The sequence below is a fragment of the Falco punctatus genome (genome assembly GCF_963210335.1).
Source record: "Falco punctatus genome assembly, chromosome: 10".
NCBI lineage: Eukaryota > Metazoa > Chordata > Aves > Falconiformes > Falconidae > Falco > Falco punctatus.
The window spans coordinates 28918036-28938871 of NC_137590.1; the positions used below are offsets into that span (position 1 = coordinate 28918036).

General features: G+C 38.1%; 1 long non-coding RNA gene across 9 annotated transcripts in view; it reads right to left on the reverse strand.

Moving 5' to 3' along the window:
• The window catches only part of LOC308070597, a 306714-nt gene that overhangs the window by 204986 nt on the left and 80892 nt on the right, over window positions 1–20836 (reverse strand). For all 9 annotated transcript variants that reach the window (XR_013930760.1, XR_013930761.1, XR_013930762.1 and 6 more), the window contains 2 exons: window positions 5339–5474; window positions 1742–1910 (listed from right to left, as the gene is read on the reverse strand). This is a non-coding gene — a long non-coding RNA (uncharacterized lncRNA). The remainder of the gene's footprint in view (window positions 1–1741; window positions 1911–5338; window positions 5475–20836) is intronic.

Sequence of the window (20836 nt, forward strand, 5' to 3'; positions counted from 1 at the left end):
TAGTTTTATAATACATCACACTTTGAACTCTCCATATGCAGAGGGACCCAGGGGCATCACTGCTGGTAGTATTTTCTTGTAGTGGCAAAAACATATGTACAGCAACCATAAAGAAGTCAAAACAAGATAAACTGTAGGGCTACATTGGAAGTTGTAACAAATTAGGACCCAAAGACCACAAGCCAGTGAGAGTCAAAAGTTTCTGAGGGTCATACGAGCCTGAAAGTTTAGTGAAGTACTGTCAAGTCTAAGCCCTCCTCTCACATTCTCTGAAGATTTCCTAAGAATACAATTTGACTGGTTTCCTGAGTCTCTACTTTTCAGTGCATACTACAATGCACGTTCAATTTAGATCAGCTACCTTCTTTGTTTTCCCTCTGGGACTATTAAGGATGTGCCAGTGGCTTCAAAATATTGCTTAAAAGACTTAAAGTAAATTCCTGGTCAAATATTAAGCTCCATTCATCTTCCTGTGTTTTTTAAGCAAAAGAGGGTTCTGGAAAAATCATTTGGGAGACATAATAAAGACCATGCAAGCAATAACAGAGTTGATAAATCATTTATGAAAAAAGTAAAGGGAGAGCATTCCCAATGCCAATGCAAGAAGCATTTCCACTAACATATGAAGCATAATAAATACACTCCATTTTAAAAAGGACAATTAGATAACTGCCATACCCAAGCATGCGCTGAAGTGGGAAGACGCGAATTATGACAGAAAGCAAGCAATCCAGTTGTCATTCAGCCAGTTTCCTTAAGAGGCGAACTTCTCAGTGAGAAAATAGGAGTATACCTATCTGATACGATACAACTCAGTGAATGAACTCAGGCTTCTTGAGAGACAGCCTCAAACGTTATTGCAAAGACTAATGTACTTTATGAAATAACGAACCGTGTACTTGTAGTCTTTCATCAAATGAGTAGACTGCTGTTCATCTACAAATACTGTCTACCAATAGCAATCGAGAGACGTGGGTTGTTATTTTTATTTTCAGAATTTCCTTTATCAATAAAGCATTTTTTCCACAGAAACTAAACAGAGTAATGACAGTGTCATAGGAATCTCATTCTTATGAGGCTCAGGTCTTGCAGTCTCAGATGGTATGCTTTAGCACACTCACACCTATTTCACCAGTCTTGCAAGTTCACTCCTATGAATGATCCCAGCCCATGGTGTTACAAGGTCACGTTAACTCCAGATAAAAGAACTGGCCTTTAAAAAGTTTTGGCTGCTTTCAGTTACAAAATGAAGCTTTCCAGGTTAAAACGTTACCACAAAAATTGAAGTGTTGTTACCATCTTTGAAACTTGTGCTCAGTGGACATTCAGGAATGAATTAATTGCAGGCTCAGCATCAATTCCTGACACCAACCAAGGAAAGACTCTATACAAATAACATTGGCAATATGTAGTAACAGCTACCTGATTTCCATGTACAATGTTACACGAATGGAACCCTTCCTGCCTTTATGTATGTGCTAAATGGTGATTTTTACCAAACACAAATCCTCTGTTGAGTACATTTAGGTTTGCATTATTTAAGAATCATTAAAATTCACTGAACTTTACGCAATTAGTCATGACATTGTATAATTATTTGCCCTTTGTCTTACCCACTGTCAGCCATTCCAAATTTGCACATATTAAAACATTCAAATAAATCACAAGTGTATATGTAAATTTAAAGCAATTAAAGGGATTTTGTTTGACCTTCACTACTTCATAAAACAGGTTAACTCACCTAAGAAAACCACAGGAATCAGAAGGCAATCTAGAATTGGGATTAGCACTTTGCTCATGTGTTCAAGTTCTGATGTTTGTTAGTAACAACCTTGATCCAAGGTCTGCTTAAACCAACAAAAAGAATGTCTTCTTCCTTCAGAAGCATTTTGGATCTGACTTTACATTATCTGCGAAGAAAGAACAAGCCCATTTCTTACTTTAAAAAAGAAAAAACTATCTCTAAGCCAAACAAAATAGAGTGGTCCTCTACATTTATCAGTGAGAATTAACTTGACAGAAAGACATTAAGGATTTTATTAACAAAACAACTGTGATAACAAGATTGAACCAACAGCAGTGCTAGAAATCCTTCTACAATTATTTCCTGTAACGTGAATATCTGCATTGTACAACCATAAGGTCTGTCGACTGTCTGAATTGCTCAAAACTGAGCCTTGTTCCAGAAAAAAAACCTCCCAGGAACCTAGTACAGAATCAGGGAAAAGATCACACAAACAGATAACCTCTTTCCTGCTTACAATTCATAATTTAGTTAGTGTCAAACAGCTAACCAGACTTAAATAATATTCTTCTTATGAAGATCAAACAAATGAGGAAGTATAATTAGTAAAACTATAATTATCAGTGCAATGTTCCCATTACAGCTATAAAGGGAAAGTGTCTATAGAATAAAGTCTCATTTCCTTTCTTCCAGGATAACCTACCACTCCAAAAAATGACAAAACCATGAATAATGCAGGATTTCACTTGCTTTATGTAAAAAAGGTCCCTGCATGTAAATTTCAGATGAATCCCACAGTCACCGAAAAATCGACTCATTTGGTTTCAGAATAGTAAATGGAGAAAATAATACTTCCCTTTTAGATGACTGCACTGTATGCCTATTTTGCATCCTGTTGAACACTCAGTGAAGAATTAACTGGCATAAACATCTCAGCCCCTTACCCTCAAGGTGCAAACAGCACTGCTAAGAGCCTTCTTCATTTTCAATTTCGCTATTTTATTCAATAAGCATACTTGCATTGACAAGATTGCCAAAAATTAGACAGCAAAACATTAAATAATAAACGAGGATAATTAGATCACATTTGAATACCACTTTTTGTAACTCCAGTGAGAGGAAAGGAATGGAGTGACAAGGTCTCTGATGCTTTTGTCCCTGAATCTAATTCTATTAAGTCATTTACTTGCTTTTGAACAGCCACCAAAAGGTAAGATGGAAGAGCATCCCACATGATGCAAAATTACCATAGTTTTACATTTGTCTTGAAAGAGAGTTTTACAGCACACACCAGGGAAAGCAGCAGAGAACTTGGTACCACATCCTGGTGTCTGTTTACAGCAATCACCAAACCAGACCAGGTGTGAGAATGATCTACTCTACACCCTGTCTCTGACAGCAGGTCTGGGCAGGTACAGCAGAGGCAAGCACAGAAGCCTGCCCAGTCAGGATACAGTATTTTTGCTGATGAATTCTTCAGTTCACATCTCTGCAGGACTTTACATTAAAAACAGGCATCCTGTGATGTGCCTTAGCTATTAAACCTCTATGCAAAAGGTGGATGCAACTGGCAATATGAGAAGCTAAAGAATATTACGTGCCATCCGTGCAGTCCTAAGGAGTTAACCCTCATCTGACCACAGAAACCCTTTCAGGTTTTCTTCAGGATTAAGGCCGCATCATTCTCTTAGTCACAATGGAGATCTGTCTTCTCCATGTCTACAACTCAAGCTGATTCCAGCCATGTCCAACAGCCCTTACTTCCACCCCTAAAACCAGTCTTGCTTACAAATAGATGAGCCTTGTCACATCTGTTAATTCTAAGTGTGTTCAGGAGTACAATGTTGTTTGCAGACAGTCTGAATCAGTCTTAGCAACTAAAACCTAAACTTTTTTTAGCAACCTAGCATTGGTGATACAACCTCATATCTGTTGATGTAGCATTGGGATGCACACAGGATCCAAGATAACATGTATTTTAGCAGCACAGAGAGGCATTAGCTCAGTCATACTCTTAATTCCTATGGTTCCAGTTACTGCAGTTTAAGTTTTTCTTTACAACATTTAAAAATATCTGGATTTCGGACAAAATTTGAGTTTTCACAATCAAAATTTTAATTTCTTTTCCAAATATCTGTGCTCACATGAACATAAAGAGTCATTAAACATCTGAAATAGTTTCCTAGCCATGGGATTCTTTGATATAAAGTCTACTGTCTGCATCTTGAGACAAAAATGATACACAAATTTCATTCACAGGAGAGCATCTGAGAAGGCATCCCATCAATGTGTTTTAACACAGGTCTCCAGCTGAGAAGGAGTAAAACCTAGACTATATTCATGTGCTTTCTTACTTGGAACTAAGCCATTCTACTCTGGAATGTAAATCCTCAGGTAGCATATCAAAGTGAGTATTTTGCTGGTTGCAAATTGACCACAAAGACCATTATGATAAATGGCTACGCCAGGTGAACGGCAAGTTGTAACAACAATCAACAGCCCTTGTAAAGTTTGTATTTGTTGTTTAAAACCAAACAGAATAAAAACTGTCTCCTGGCTGAGGACAGGGTCACCTGAAAGAAGGTCAAAGAATACTTTAATAAGTTAAGATGAAGGGCTCTCAACACCTTAATCTTCCTACCTGTGACGCTTTTGCATGAGGGGAGGAATAACTGCACATGTGTACCAAGTACACAAGCCGTTTCACAGTCAGTATTTTATCTGCATCACAGACTTCTTCAAAATTCTAACATAGAGGTAACGAAGAAATGGTGGCTGCCAAGGAGAGCTTCCTGTTGTATACTGTCTGCAGCTGCCCATTTCTGCATCATCCTCTACTCACTGTCAAATGTTAATAGCCACCAAGCCATGGATAAAATAGAACTACTGAAAATTATCAACATATAGAAAGGTTCTAGACGCACTAAAATACAGAAAAAGACCATTTAGGGGGAAAACACACAACATCCATTATCTTGTTTCTGTCACTTTTCCTTGTATGTGCTTAAAAGAAAAAAAAGTCATGCAGAGGCACACATGCTGGATATTTTTTCCTATAAACACATCAGGCAGTCTCCAGAGAATAAATGGACTGTTACTCCATTTCACCCATAGAGCTAAACAAAAAGGCCAGGTGCTTATGGATTTGACTCACTGAACTCAAAAAACTGCAGTGAGTCATATGTTCCCTGCACTCACTGTCAGGTTGTCATAGTAATGATTTCTCCCCGTCGTTTTTCACTTTACAACATGACTCCATGGGATGGACTGTACTTAGCTCAGCATGGGTAAGTGTGTGTATGTATATAGATATATAGATATATTAGGCAAGGGAATGGCATTGCAACTTCGGCTTTTCCCCTCACTCCATTAAAAAGCATCCCTCCATTCAAATGGCAGCCTGTTAGAATAGTAGTAGTGTTCCTAAATGAAGTGAGGCAGCTACTATACGCACATAAGCTGGCCCAAAGCAAAAGAGAAAACCCAGTTTACAGGGCCACAACCAATTCACACACCTCCAAGGAATGTAAAATACCTAATTTATTCTCAGGTATGTTCTTACATACTCCAAAGTATAGGTGACTTGCTACTTACCTTTAGGCATAATTTCATGATTCTCTTCAGTCTGCTGGAGGAGGCATATCACCTTCACGAACTGCTGAGGATGGTGGTAGCTGGTACAGTTGCACCTTCACTGTGGTACAGGGTCTTGCGTTAGTTCACTTGTTAACTGAAAGGAAAACAGTGATACAGAGTCAAGATATTTTCTAGCATCACATTTTTCTTTACCCTGTACAGAGAGACTTAGAAGCAGCATGCAGACGCTCCTTGCAGAAGCCACAGTTACAGCATTAGCCCTTTCAGGCATTGTCAGACATGGTTTAGCTCCTAACTTTCTCATCTTAGAAGTGCCCAGGCCGAAGTTACTCATCTTAAGGTATGTATCCTGGGCATAACTGTGCTTCAGAAAAAAAGGAACTTCAGGTAAATTTGCCTGGAGCCAGTGTTTGAATGAAGGAAAGCACTTAACCAACACAAATTCTCTCAGTGATCAGCAGCATACAATTCTTCTGTGGGTTCCTACATGTGAAGCTGACCAGGTTTAACACTAAAGTAAGTTCCACATTGTTCACAGGTGTTTTTCTTTAAGACTGAGCATTTATTATGGTACTCATACAAAAAGTTTCACCTGCCCATTTAAAATAAATAAATAAACAAAGCATTATATTTTCTTTCACTAACTCTACTTGCTTTTAACCAAAACAGTTGTGAAAGTACTGTGTCAGAAAAGAAAACATCAGAGCAAAGTTAGAGAAACATAAGGAAAATGGGTTTAGTTACTGAAAGACAGTATCATACATTTCAGGAAATGAAAGGCCCTTCTGGGTCATATAGCTTATATCCCTGGAAAACAGGATGGTTGCTGCATGGTCTCTAAATGTTTTTTCATTGATTTTTAAAATATTATTGTTATTTTTAATACTCTAGAGAGACAGCATCTCATCAAACCACCTGTGATAAATTCCTCTTTGTCCACTTAATTTTCTGCAGAGCTGGAAACCATTTCTCAGCGTCTGCAAACTTTCCATTCATTTACAATGATATCTTTAAAAAAAATTTAAATAACGTTCCTTTCTTTTCTGATTTTAAAGTATGTTCTGACTTCAGTACTACAGTGGAAGCTGCGCCAAGTGGCTTTCACATTTCTCACAGGAGTATTTGTGATCTGGAGTTCATGGACTGTGCTGCAGTTTGATACAATAAACAGCACTTTGGAACATGCTTTTCAGAAGGACGAGCAATCACAGACTTACTTATTCAAGCATATTACTGAAACCAATTAATCCCAAAGTTACTTATGTAATTTTACATGACCATGTTCAAAATATTAGTTTGGAGTTTCCCTGTCATCCTCATTAAAAAATGCTTCCATAAATACCGCATGTTGCAGACGTTGCAAAATTTAAAGAGTCTAAAGGCAGTATCCAAAGCCATTTTCAGATTTGGCTGTTCTGAAAGATTTAGAAGCTGCACACTGGCAGTTTACTTCACAAGTCATCACTGGTTCATAAACTGAAAGCTACAGTTTCATAGTCACCTACAGTCAGCAATTAATCCAGCATAATGATGACAACTATTACTAATAATGGTACCAGAAGTGGTAAAAATAGAAAAGGTGTCATTAGCAGGTTAAATTAATCTATTCGGGCAGTAGAACACAGCTGCTGCCAAGTTTCTACCCTTAAGCAACCAAGTTTGAAATTTAGAGACTCAATGTAACTTTTAGATGTCTACATATTAAATTGTTATTGCATAAAGACAATAAATCAGGTTCTGCAATCCATCAGAATTTAAAATCAACCATTATTAATAAATTTAAAACGCATGGAAATTGGTAATATGCAGAAGGTCTAGAATAAAAAAAAAAAAAAAAAAAAGCACAAGAAAAGAAAATACCACTGAATTATTCAAACTTACAGACTGAGTTGGTCATATTATGCTACGCTTTCTTAACATATAATACGAAAATCTTTGCCTCTAGCTATTAAATCAGGAGATACCATCTCCAGGATATTGAGACGTCTCCTGCCATTCTAGTAACACAGTTGTTAACTAGAGTTACAAGAATCTTCCGACATTACTAAATCTTTGTGGATCTGGATCTCCAATACACATCACAAAATAGACAGCAAATACAGACAGACTTTACTTAAAGTCTTCAGGAATAGAAAGGAAAAAAAAAAAAAAAACAACAAACCCACACACATACAGTTTACCACTTGGGTGCTTAAAAAACCACATCAGTTGCCTCTAAGAAAATCTGCTTAGAAAAGATTAAAGTATCAAGCTGTTTCTTAAACCAGACTTGAGAGAGGAGATGGAGCATCTGCCGTGCTTTGAGTGCTGCAGTCATTTTGCAGCACACCTCAACACCACTTGGTTCTTCCAATGACAGGAATGCAAGTGTCCTAAACCAATTCATGTGATCTAACCACCCTCACGGTGGCTACAATATTACTGAACAAGGTAGTCTGGACACCAGATGAAAGCACAAACAAGAAGTAAACGTTTCCATTTCTAAGTCTGGGAAACTCAAGTGTGATGGGGAAAATTACTGAACACCAACGTGATGGGCTTTCTGTTCTGTTCTGAGATGTGCTCCCAGCAGATAGCAGTGTCTGAAGCAAGTAGTTTAAATTACAGCTTCATATTTTTGCTTCTGAAGGACTTCATCTTTTTGGCCACATATTTCAAGCATTACTGTAAACTGAGTGCATATGCAAACGGTCTTAGAAACATTCTGACAGACTTCAGAGGGAAAAAACCCAACTTGTAGGTGTGCATTCATTGTATTTCAACATGCAAGTCGTGTTGGTTTCTTTAATTGCTTATTTGCTTGAGGAACTTTTACTCAGTTTTGAAAATATTTGTGGGCTTCACGAATATTGCAGATAGCATGTCTGTAGCCCCCAGTGCAAAGCGTTCCTTCTCTGTTGACTGAAATTACTTTTTCTTTTCTTCCTACATTATTCAAACATCATAATTTAAACCTTACAAAACCTGGCACACTATTAAGACTCAGAAACAGTAAATGATGACCCAAAATGTTTTTGAGACATAAACCCCTGAAGGTAACTATTTCACATAAAGCCCCATAGCCCAAATTTCAGGAGTAATTATTTTTGTCATTTTTGACAGGCATTATGAATCTGAGTTAATTATATAAGGAATGTCTGCACACAGAGTAACAGCTCAAAGGAAATGTATCTTTTTGATAAAGTTTGCCATGCATTTTTGATGCTGAAACACAGGGCCAGATTGGGAAACTAAGCTAAATATACCAAGAAGATTAATTATATAATATTACCTATGCTGGTTAATATGTTTAAAAGACTGGCTTGTAACACAGAGTCATGAGAAAAGTGACCTGTCTGATTGTCAACAGTACTACAACCAGTACTGGTATCTTAATAAACATATGGCCTGCCGTCCCAGAGAAACTCAGGAACAACTGACAGTATTTATCAGCTTCAGGGCTGGCAAAACATCACAGTTTTCTTTGAGAAAGGATGCAAGTCTCCAAAATTCCTTCTGCCAGAACATAAGTATAGCAACCACTCTGACGTACAGGAAATGAAGATTTATTCATACCTGTGTATTTAGACATCCTTCCATAGTAAAAGCATATGATGGCTAAGACTGTTCAAATAAGCATTTACAACAATTTCAGAAATCAGACATTGTCTCAAACTTTTCCATCAGTACATAATATTTTGTCTTGGACAAACATTTCAAGATCTGATTCCTTACAGCAAGCAGAGAATCCTACTTGAAACTGAGTAACTTAAGTGCAGTTACATTAAATTATTTATCAATCCTCACAGCAAATGTTTATTTTAGCAAGTATTTTAATTAGGTCCCGTTTTAATTTATTTAGCAACTAACTCAGCTAACTGGTTTGGGGAGTTTGCCTGACCTTTTCCAAATATGCTGGAACTTTACGGTAAATTATAAATGCTCGAGTCCTCCAACAAAAGTTTGTGGAAACCACATTAACTTTTACAAGCATATTAGTCAGATTAAGATCACAAACTCTGAGAAGAAATATTAGATGCCCTAGATGGATCCAAAATGATGAAGCATCAAGGCTCATAGAGGTTCAGTGCCATCTATATGAGATAAAGATGGGGTGTTTAAGAGCCCAAGTACAAAACACCAGAAATGACAGAACAGATTAAGATTAACTTCCTTAATGTGAGACACTCAATACCAGCCCAACTGTGCAAGCCACGGTTACGTTCCACTATCCACAGAGATGTCACTGCCAGGTTTTAGATGTCCAGAATGTATAGGAAATAGCCTGAACTTTGAACTAATCATTGCCTTAAATTGTTCAGACTTCAGCAATGCCAGAGAGTGCACCAGTAAACTGCCAGTCCTCTTGCACAATATGAGACTCAAGGTAAATTAGTTCACTATCATTCTAGATTGATTTATTTTAACTTTCTGCTATTGTACAGTATCTTTCCCTCATTTCCACCTTCCTTAAGCAGGAAATACACAATATTGAATAACGGCCACTAGTCAACCTGAGAGTAAACTAAATTTATTGGCTTCATTAAAACAAAATCCAAAGGTCATTTCTAAGAAATCAATGGAACAGTCAGATAATTTATTTCCTCGGTTTTTTGACACTAATGTTTAAAATAAAACTACTCAGACCTTTTCAGGTGATGACCAAGACTTCAGTTGCTGTGACAATGTTAATGTTTCCATAACACAAATGAAACAGTCTCCTGAGTAGGAATCAGAAGGACATGGGGAACTTCAGAACAACATAAAATCATTATGGAATTTTTACATTAAATCCCAATTGCATGGTCCAGTGGCATCTGGTTGTCATAAAGTTTCTTCTGTCTTCTGCAAAAATGATTAGACTGTTACTATATGTCAAAAAGTTCCTACAAGATTGCTTATTTGTATAAAACAAAGTATTATTGATCCAAGTAAATGATTGTTACAAAAGTAACTCTTTCAAGTGATGCAAAACAATTGTATCAGGTTACCATCAGAAAAAAACCTGAACATATTTTTCTTAAAGTGCAGAATGTTACCAGCTTCTGTAACTTGTAACAGGCATTAAGGTTTTGTCTCTTTTGAATGTTAGAAAATTTACAGGTTCGACTAATTTTTTTCTAATTAGTATTCACTTCAGGGAACAATCTCCTGGATACTGAAGGAATATCAGAACTAATTTTTTTAAACTTTTAATTTCAGTATGTAAAAAAAAAAAAAAAAACAAAAAAACAAAAAAAAAAAACCTCTAACTTTAGACAGTTCATTCCTAAGAAAACATACAGAATGTTTTCAAGGTTGTTTTATACTGCTCTGGAACATTTCAAGAATTTCCTAAAAACACTTTAAAATCCTTTCCATAAGAAAGGTCAGGATTTTCCCATGGAAAATAAAACCCCCAGTCTGCATGTAAGATCTTTTTGAAGGGAACATGTAATGTAGTTTCAGCACATACACAGTAACAAGTTGGTCTAGAATCTACCCTGAAATTCCCACAGGATGCTTACATGTTGGCCATATTTACACGATTTGATGTGTAAAGGCCCAATATATGTTTAATAACATTTGAGAGTTTTGCTCACAAAGGATGGGGTGCTACACCAGTACATACAGATATATACATGTAAACCTCTAAGCCCTTCACATGGCTATGAAGAACTTTAAAAAAAAAAAAAAAAAAAGTGAGACTGAGCATGCAACTGAAGATGGGAGTAAAAGGTACTAACAGAGTCTGCCTGGCTTCTTTTTCAGCCACTGGGGATGAAAATCAGTGTTTACTCACTTCTTTCTCGTTGCAGAAAGTATAAAACTATTGATCTCAGGAATATACTTCTCATGAAGTAGCAAGCATAGCAGTCTAAGAAACTGCAGAGGGGTACACACACTGATTCTTTAAATTATATGAGTCTTGCTTCATGAACCTGAAAAAAACACCGCAATGAAGTGTGTCTCTCAAACCAGAAACCTTTTTCTAACATTTTCTTCTCCAAAGATAACCTATTAATCCTGGCTGCTGTCAAGAAAGATTCTCTGATTTGTTACTGTTTGCTTTTTCAACCGATATTTCACAAAAAGCTATCTGAAACAGCCCATTGAGCAAGCTTACTCATCAAGATTTTCACGTACCTAAGATCAACTTCTGCTCTCTCGACAGCAGAAGTTAATTATACTGGCTATGTCTCAGTAACAAGAAATATGTATGTAAAGCAGGACACAAAAAAGGTTATAAGAGACATACAAATATACATATAAATATACTTCAGTGTTGGCTGTTTGCCTTAGTAGCTTCTTTCATAACTGCTATATTTGTCTTCAGAGCATGAACTTGCAAATTATACTTCATATCATATGATCTTTCACTCGCTCCACTTGTATCCATTCCCAACATATAAAAGAATTATCCATGGGATAAAATATTCACTTAAAGTCCAGACTAGTGTTCCAAGGCTATTCATGCTGTTTCATTAGCACAATGTAGTTTATGTTTTGCAATAATTCCCTATCAAAATTAAATCAGGACAGCTTTATTTACTTGTCTGCAAAATACGAATGAAACACCATCATGCTGATTACACAGTCTATTCAATGCTCAATACATATTTATGAAATATGGTGAGTACAGTCTTAAACTACCAATAGTAAATGCAGCAATCAGATTTTAAGAAGGTTCTGAATAGGATGAATCTAGGTTGTCATTTATATTTATTAAATATAAATAACAATACTTTCATTACAGGTCAAGCAAACCTCCCCACTGAATAACTAAATAGTGCTGCAGATCAAAATATTTGCTTACCTCTGGCACCTATTGGGACCATTGTCTGAAAAGATTCAAAATTCCCCATTCCTACAGTCTTACCATGGATACTAATAATTTTGAATGTCAATGATCATTACAGATATGGTTGCTCAAGCCTCCGCAGTCTCACCATGCCTTAAGGCTACATATATCCCCAAAACTGTTATCTGAAGAGCAGCAGAGAACACACCATAAAGTGCTTTAGGAATCCTGGGCGTGGGGTGGGGAGGAATGATAGCTGGGAGTTTGGGGGTTTTGGGTGGGGGGAGATTGCATTTAGTCTGACAGCCGGATTAGCCTGGGGAAATTCCTATGTCTATAGTTTGTCACAGTGTATTGCAATATATTTCCTTCTATTGTCTTGCCAGCTTCTCCCCTTTCTGATCACTGGTTTTGAGTTTCCAGAAAAAAAATGAAGAAAAGAAAAGAAAAGAAAAAAAAAAAAAAGAGCTTAAAGTATTTTTTCATCAGTCTGTCATATCACTTCAAAAACCCTGAAGATTTCCAACTAATTAATAATCATCTTTACATCTCTGGACCAGTATCAGTCCCCTTTATTACTCCTATACTCCATTTCCGATTTGGCAAATGTTATTGATCAAAGAGGGAACCATCTATACCAACTTGATATAACAAGCATGGAACGGCTTTAAAAAAAATTAACTTTCCTCTAATGTATTTCTTTCAATTAGTTCTGTTGCCTCTCCTATTCCACTGATTCTTGCATCTTCATACAGCTAGTTTTATACTAATAAACTTTCCCTGTAAGATCAGCTTCTGCCCTTAACACTGTTGTTTTTTTCCAGCCTCTAATGGTGTACTCACAGCAGGTTTAGTGCAGTGGATTTCTTTTCTCCACCTCTGCTTCGGGACTTGCTAATACTTTATTATGAGAGTTGTTTCAATTTCTAAGCTATTTTTGGAATATATGACACATTAAAGTAAGCCAAAGCCTGAACTTAATTGGGAGAATTAATCAAAGAAGAAGAGAATGACTTTTCAGGAATGATGAAAAGCTTTTCTCATTTAAGAGCATAGATCATGCATCATTAAGGCATCTGGTCAGACACAGAGCAGTGCATATGCAAAAGGCTTCATTGTAGAGATCACTTTAACGACACTGTCAGTATGGAGGTAGGAGGAAATTTAATAAAGCACAGGATTTGAGAAAGAAACACGATTCAGATTAGCAATTCAGGAAGGCCAGTCTTAGAGCCTAGCTTTTAAAACATAACCACCTAGTATTTTCTCAGCATACTTGGCTTGTCATATTACACTAGCACCACAAAATTCACTAGCAGAGCTCAAAGTATTCACCACACTAGCTCCCCTTCAGCAGACATGTTGCTTCAAATGGTAATTTAGTTTCCTGGAGTTAAAGACAAGCTTTTCAGGGAACACCACATAGAAGTCTACGGATTTTCTATTTTGAAAGTTAACAGAGTTTCTAATAGATTGGTATGATCTTGTTATAGACTGTTAAATTTTATTTCCATCCAATACAAGTTCAGCCATTAGAAACAAGCATTATTTATTAGAGAAAATAGCCTTCTCAACACTCATTAGCCTTCTTTTGTCACATACGAAATTTCCTTTTTTAGATAGATAAAAGCTTCTGGAATAAATCACCAATGGGGAAACTATGACTTTTGAAGAGTATTGAGGTTTAAAAATTTTTTTTTTTAAATCTATAATTTGCAGTTATAAAAACATACAAATGTTTTTAACAAATGACAAGTAGATTATCTCTGTGCTACAATGGGATTACAATTTCTTTTATTAGGTAATAAAGTGCAGAGGTACCAAAGATTATAGCCCATAAATGAAACTCAAGCTTTGTCTTTGGAGAACAAAGGCTATTACCAGATCATTGAAAAATGCTTTAGTCACTAACTAAAAGCTTTTTATTCACCTGTCAGGCAATACACAAAAGGCTAACCTGATCTCAAATCTCACTGTAAAGGAATGGCTCTCTTCCCTTAGTATTACACAAGCAATGGCACAGAACAGCTCAAGTGTTGCAAAAGGACTGGTTGCAATTCAAAGACTTTGTGAGTACTAGAACAATATTCCAAAGTGGTACTAAGAAGTTGGTGCATGAGTTCTCCTTTGAATGAGACATGGAAAGCACTCCAACTTTCAAAATCCACTCACTTCAGTTTGCTGTAAGACACATTTTCAACTTTTTTCAGTGCTGTCTTATTGTCCCACAAAGGTGCAGATTATAGGAATGTAGTATGTGTTAACTGCTGTAGAGCACATATTACATTGACTATTAACAATCTTCAGTGTACCATTTAGAAAGAATCCACATACTTCAGATAACAAATCAAACCCCATCTCTACCTGTGGTATCCAATCAAACTTTATTGAAGCTGGATAGTTTACTCATCCTTCATTTAAACAGCTGTCAAAAGCAACATAAAAGCATGTTGCCCCACCACCACCCCCCAATATGTAAAACTACGCAGATGTTTGGATGCTGAGACACCTCCTTGCAGTACTGCATTCAGCTCTGAAGCCCCCAGCATAAGAAGGACATGGACCTGTTGGAGCGAGCCCAGATAAGGCCACAAAGCTGACCAGAGGGCTGGAGCAGCTCTCCCACAAAGACAGGCTGAGAGAGTTGGGGTTGTTCAGCCTGGAGAGGAGAAGGCTCCAGGGAGATCTTATAGCAGCCTCCCAGTACCTAAAGGGGCCTCCAAGAAAGCTGGAGAGGGACTTTTTACAAGGGCATGTAGCGACAGAACAAGGGTGAATGGCTTTAAGCTCCAAAAAGGTAGATTTAGATTAAATATTAGGAAAAAATTCTTTACTGTGAGGGTGGCAAGGCACTGGCACAGGCTGCCCAGAGCAGCTGTGGATGCTCCATCCCTGGCAGTGTTCAAGGCCAGGCTGGACGGGGCTGGGGGCAACCTGGGCTGGTGGAAGGTGTCCCTGCCCATGGCAGGGGGGTGGGACTAGGTGATCTTTAAGGTCCCTTCCAACCCAAACGATTCTATGATTCTATGTTATTCAAGGGACTTTTTCTGATGTTCCTAACTACAAGAGAGACATTTTGATTCCGGCCAAATAGTGTAACTGTGAGAGGTAAGACTCTTACTGGCTTAATTCCTTCTGCTTCAATTGCATTTTGATTGCACAAGTTAAAATACCAGGAACTAGTACATAATTCAAATTAAATCAATCAAGAAATTATTAACCCTTTCTGGAAAACTGAGCCAGGTCACTCTTGGCTAGTCATGCAGACTGTATCTGAAATTACTGTGTTGAGAAACTTACTCTGAGCAAGCCAGTGGACAGAAGTACACAATAAGCCAAGCAAGATATGAGCTAGTTTTCAATTTTCAAACTTACTAAATTATTATTCACACAATGCTATTGTTAGTGTCAGAAAATCATGTATTAAGCTTGTTGGCAGAACTCACAAGTTTGCAATGCCAACAGTAACACTGAACCTGTGTAACATGCTATCCTAAGCTCAGCTCATCAATAACACCATCATGAAAAAACTTTATAGTCCTTAGTGTCCATCTTTTTTCATAACTATTTCAAGCAATTTTAAGGAGTACTCATTAAGATTATAAAAAAATATTATTATTCTTCGATACTCCTTGCTCCAGATATTGTAACTTTTTTGTTTTCCACCCCCGCATTGTGCACTCAGTGATCAATGGCAAGATACAGATACAAAAGAGCATGCCATGCTTCCAGCAGACAACTTAGTGTTTTCGGGCAGCAAGCTCCTGGTCTCTCCAGCTACCTTCTGAAGATCAGGTATTACTGTAGTGACAAGAAAGCTACTGTTCATCATCAGAAATCTAGAGATCCAGTTGGATAGAGGAAGTTTTGGAAGCATTTGCATTTTTGGTTCTGCTTTGAACAAATTAAAAAGGGTAAAATAGCTTTAAGGTATTACCATGCAGAGATCAGGACACACTAAGAGGAGTCTGAGTGACTTGTAAGATGAAACAATGCTTTGAAAGTCAACACTTCTGCTCAAGACAATTCTTGTCTATTTTTTGAAGTTCTTTTGACACCACATGAAATGGGAGTGCTAGAAGTTTGGCTTTGCATGCAAGTCAAGTTTCCCAAAAAGTCAGAATTTAAGAGCTGCAACTTAAGTTTTAAGGAATCTAGAATAGTTCACACAGCAAGTTAAAGTGGTTTTGAAGTTCAAAAGAAGGCTGCACTACCTGTTTGGATACTAGACTACTAGCAATCTACATTCAAGAAATGTTCTTTCTTTGGAAGCTTATCTCTGAAAATTTTGCAGAAACCATTCTTAAGAGATCATGAAACCATTAATTGAAACCATTCAATTAGACACCATGTGGTGGCAAATAATTATCATTAGATGAAAGTTATTTTTAGCTTTTCAGATTTACCCCTTAAATATTAAACAAACTGCTCAGAAAAATATAACTTTTTTTTTTTTTCTGTTCCTCCTGGCTAGATCCAACTGCATGTTAGTTTTGAAAACTTACAGATGGTACTCAAAACCATCACTTTTCTCCTTTGCTAAAAATCACTCTGTGCTAATGGACAGCATTAGAGTCTCAGAAATAAAATGCCAAAGGAAAAAAAACACTCCGGTATGCTTATATTTTGGAGATGGAAAAAGCAGTGCTGCAAAGTCACAGCTGGACTGACTGGTGCCAGATGCAATAATATAAAAGCTCACTAAATCTTTTCCCCATATTTTTGATTTACATTTTTCCTAGTCGAGGTGTAGGGTTTTTTCCAGTTATTCCTCCATTTAAAACCGGTATTTTTAAACCAAGGAGAGAGTTTTTTTCACATTATATTTACCTCCGTAGTTCTACTCTCCCTGTCTAGTCTTCTTTAAAAAGAAGAAAACAAAACCACCAACCCTGTTTTGAGCTTCAACATGAGCTCTCATAGCATCTTTTCTACCTTTGCCTCACAGCAAAAATAGTATTTCAATGGTTTGTTTCATGCTCAGGCTGCCTTCCTTTATTTTAGCGATTCTGTTGCTCAAGTTTAACCAGACTTGCCCTTGTACTTCTTTCAATATGACATACTGTCAAGACATTTATTTGATGGTTTCAATTAACAGAAGTATCTATATCCTTTAACCATTTAAAATCCTGTGACAGATCAGCATGTGAGGCCTCTGCAGACATTTTTTTTCCTTAGCTACTATCTCCCTATGTAGCTCGCGGTGCCCCCCAGGGTCAGTGCTGGGTCCAGGCCTGTTCCACTTGCTCATCATGACCTGGGTGAAGGGGCAGAGCGTGCCCGCAGCGAGTTTGCTGATGATCCAGACCTGGGGGGAGCGGCTGGTTCCCCAGAGGCTGCGCTGCCATTCAGCGGGACCGGGACAGGCTGGAGAGCTGGGCGGAGAGGGACCTCATGAGGTTCAGCAAAGGCAGGGTAAGGGCCTGCACCGAGGGAGGGACGACCCCGGGCACCAGCACGGGCCGGGGCTTGACCTGCTGGAGGCAGCTCTGCCGAGAAGGCCCCGGCAGTCCCGGTGGGCAGCAAGTTGCCCCGAGCCAGCGGCGTGCCCTCGTGGCCAGGAGGGCCAGCGGGACCCCGGGGTGCACGAGGAGGCGCGTGGCCGGCAGGTCGAGGGGGGTGATCCTGCCCCTCTGCTCTGCCCTGGTGAGGCCGCACCTGGAGTGCCGTGTCCAGTGCTGGGCTCCCCAGTTCAGGAGAGACGGGGAACCGCTGGAGAGGGGCCGGCGGAGGGCGGAGAAGATGATGAGGGCACTGGAGCATCTCCCTGATGAGGAAGGGCTGAGGGAGCCGGGCCTGTTCAGCCTGCAGAAGAGAAGGCTGAGGGGGATCTTATGGGTGTCTACAAATATCTCAGGGGCGAGAGTCAAGAGGACGGGGCCAGGCTCTTCTCAGAGGTGCCCAATGACAGGACAAGGGGCAACAGGCACAAACCACAATGCAGGAAGTTTCTTTGGAATACGAGGGAAAACTTCTTTACCATGAGGGTGACAGAGCCCTGGCACAGGCTGTCCTGGGATGCTGTGGAGTCTCCTTCTCTGGAGACATTTAAGACCCATGTGGATGCAATTCTGTGCAACCTGCTCTGAGTGCACCTGCTTTAGCAGGGGGTTGGACTAGATGATCTCCAGAGGTTCCTTCCAATCCTGACTGTTCTATGATTCTGTTCTTTCTTTTGCTGCCACTATCTCCCCTCATCCTAACATATCTATGCCTGTTGGATTTCATCACCTAATCTTTACCTTCCTCCTTTGAGGGCTCCTTCTGCTCAAGACTTGTCTGCCTCTCTGAGAACACTAGTCAAACTAGACAAAAGACAACACTGCATTGAAATTCTACACAGATTAACTTGTCACCCTGAGATGGATGCTACAATTCATCTGCACTTCAAATGGAGGGCAGTTGAGGCTGAATTTCCAATAATCCATTTGAAATACATAAAGTGTCAACATGTTTATATATATTTGTGTGAAGTCGATAAAAAACTGAAAGCCAAATTAGCTCCATCAACAGGAGTGATACCTACTTGCAAAACACTATCATCACTTGAACAACAGCTATGTCTTAGCAATATTGTCATTAAAATCAAGGAAAGATATGCTCCCTGTTTTTCCTCTATCCCTACAACACACATTCTTGCACTTTGTTTTGTACGCTTAGTGTGCACTCAGTTTTACTGTCCTACCTCCATAATCAATCATTTAATTTCTCCTTCAAATGTAAATATCTCAGAATATCAAGAGAAAAAAAAATCAGTCATCAAAGTAAAACTTAAGCAAACAAGAGGTACCTATTGTATCACCTAATAATGCTTTTAATTGACTTATTTTAGTGCAGATGTTGCTCCTTCAGTTTCCCCTGGTTAGTATTCAGGCAAAAATGCAATAGCCCAAATTCTGAATTTTTCACATTTTAATGAGTAGTCTTTACTAATTCAATATCTTTAAAAAAGGTAAATTCTTCCTGTGGAATATATTCAGGATCTGACAGAGTATAGATATCGGGGGTGAGGGTGGGGAATCTCTGAAGCAGTAGGATCTCAAATGTCTCTCTTAAAATGAAGCAGACATGTAGGCTAATCAACCAAATAGTAATAGATAGATTAGTGCTTAATAAAAAAATATAACTTTTATTCTTTTACACATGCTCTATCTTGTTATTATGGTGGACCATTAAAGTTCATCAGACTTAAAGCAACTATCAAGAATTACCATTTTTAAGACTGCAAATATGCATTGCACTGGATCCTGTAAATTATTCTTAATATCTAACTTCATTGTCCTTGGGAGAAACTATTTTTACAAATCCCAAGCAGTATAGCCTCCTAACTAACTACAACAGCCCAATTACCTAGATATATAATCCAGATTTTAGCCTTCAGATTTTTTCATTGAGTTAAAAGTAGTTTGCAATAGTCTAGTCATCTTCTAGCTCCACAAATTTTTTTCAATACAGGATTAGAAACCTGCCAGGCAGCAGGGAATAGATTCCAAAGAGAAAGTCTTTCATGGTCTAGGATTACGTAATTCACTAAGTTACAGTGGTTTCATGACTCCTTCTGATAGCACCTTATCTTAGAAATAGGACATCAAATTTGTTGGATATCTAGTCTTTGTTCTCATGATAAACTACATATCTAATTTTCACTATTACATCCCTGAGCTAAATAGTAGTATGCTTTACAGAAATCTACTGTACCTTTAAACTCATTTTGGATCATTATTCTTACGTAGACTTCCCTCTATTTATCCTCTCGTTCCTGGTAGCGGAATTTCTCATTTATACAGTGGAATCCATAGCTTTCAAGACTGTATTTGTTTTGTATAAAAGGCATCAAACCGGTGCAGTATGGGCCAGTTGCAGTCTCTGGGAACACTGAATCTCATCTTCAGCCTCTTTTCAGCTTTTATTCCTCAAGGCCCCCATCAGTCTCTCAGCAGTTACAGGACGGCAAGTTCACCCATCCAAAGTGCAGGCATCCCTCACGCAGGCTGCAGCTCTAAAGAGGTCATAAAGAACAACTGCATTGTAGTTGTGGGACACCTTCCAGTTACACAGTAGGGAAAGGAATAGCAAATTTGGTCCCTAAGTGGCTCCTTGAGATGCTATATGGCCTTTTCCAGACCCAGCATAAGTTTGTATAGAAAGACTCACAGCTCACCACTTCACAGGCAGCCAAGTCTTGAAACAAAAATTATTCCCCTCTTCTCAGTCAGCTTTCCCTTCACTTTAGATACTCGAATTTAAAACAATTGTCCCCTTGTACTTTACTTATTTGTATATCCACAAATATCCATCACTTGACAACCATCACTTGACATAACTAACTCTGCAAGATTCAACATAATATGAGAGCAAAATTATACTCTATTGAACAATTATTTCTTTTCATTTTGGATCAGGTATGTAGGCTACAGATTACATTGTTACTTTAAAAATCAAGAGACTACTTTTTTTCAAGGTCAATTGGAAAAACAAAATCGTAATTTCCTTAAACTTGGAAGACTTATAAAATACAGACACAAATAAGACCGTCAAAGCTTGGGCCTCTCTTTGTGAGTGACTGTTTTTAAGAAAAGAGATAGCCACAGTCATCACAAGGAAAAAAACAGCCTAGTGAAAGCACTTTTTTAAATATCACAAGGTAAAGTTAGCAGAACAAGAAGCTTAATGATAATGTACATTTCACCCACTCCTGTCCCATGAATGTTTAATACACATGAATGTTTAATACA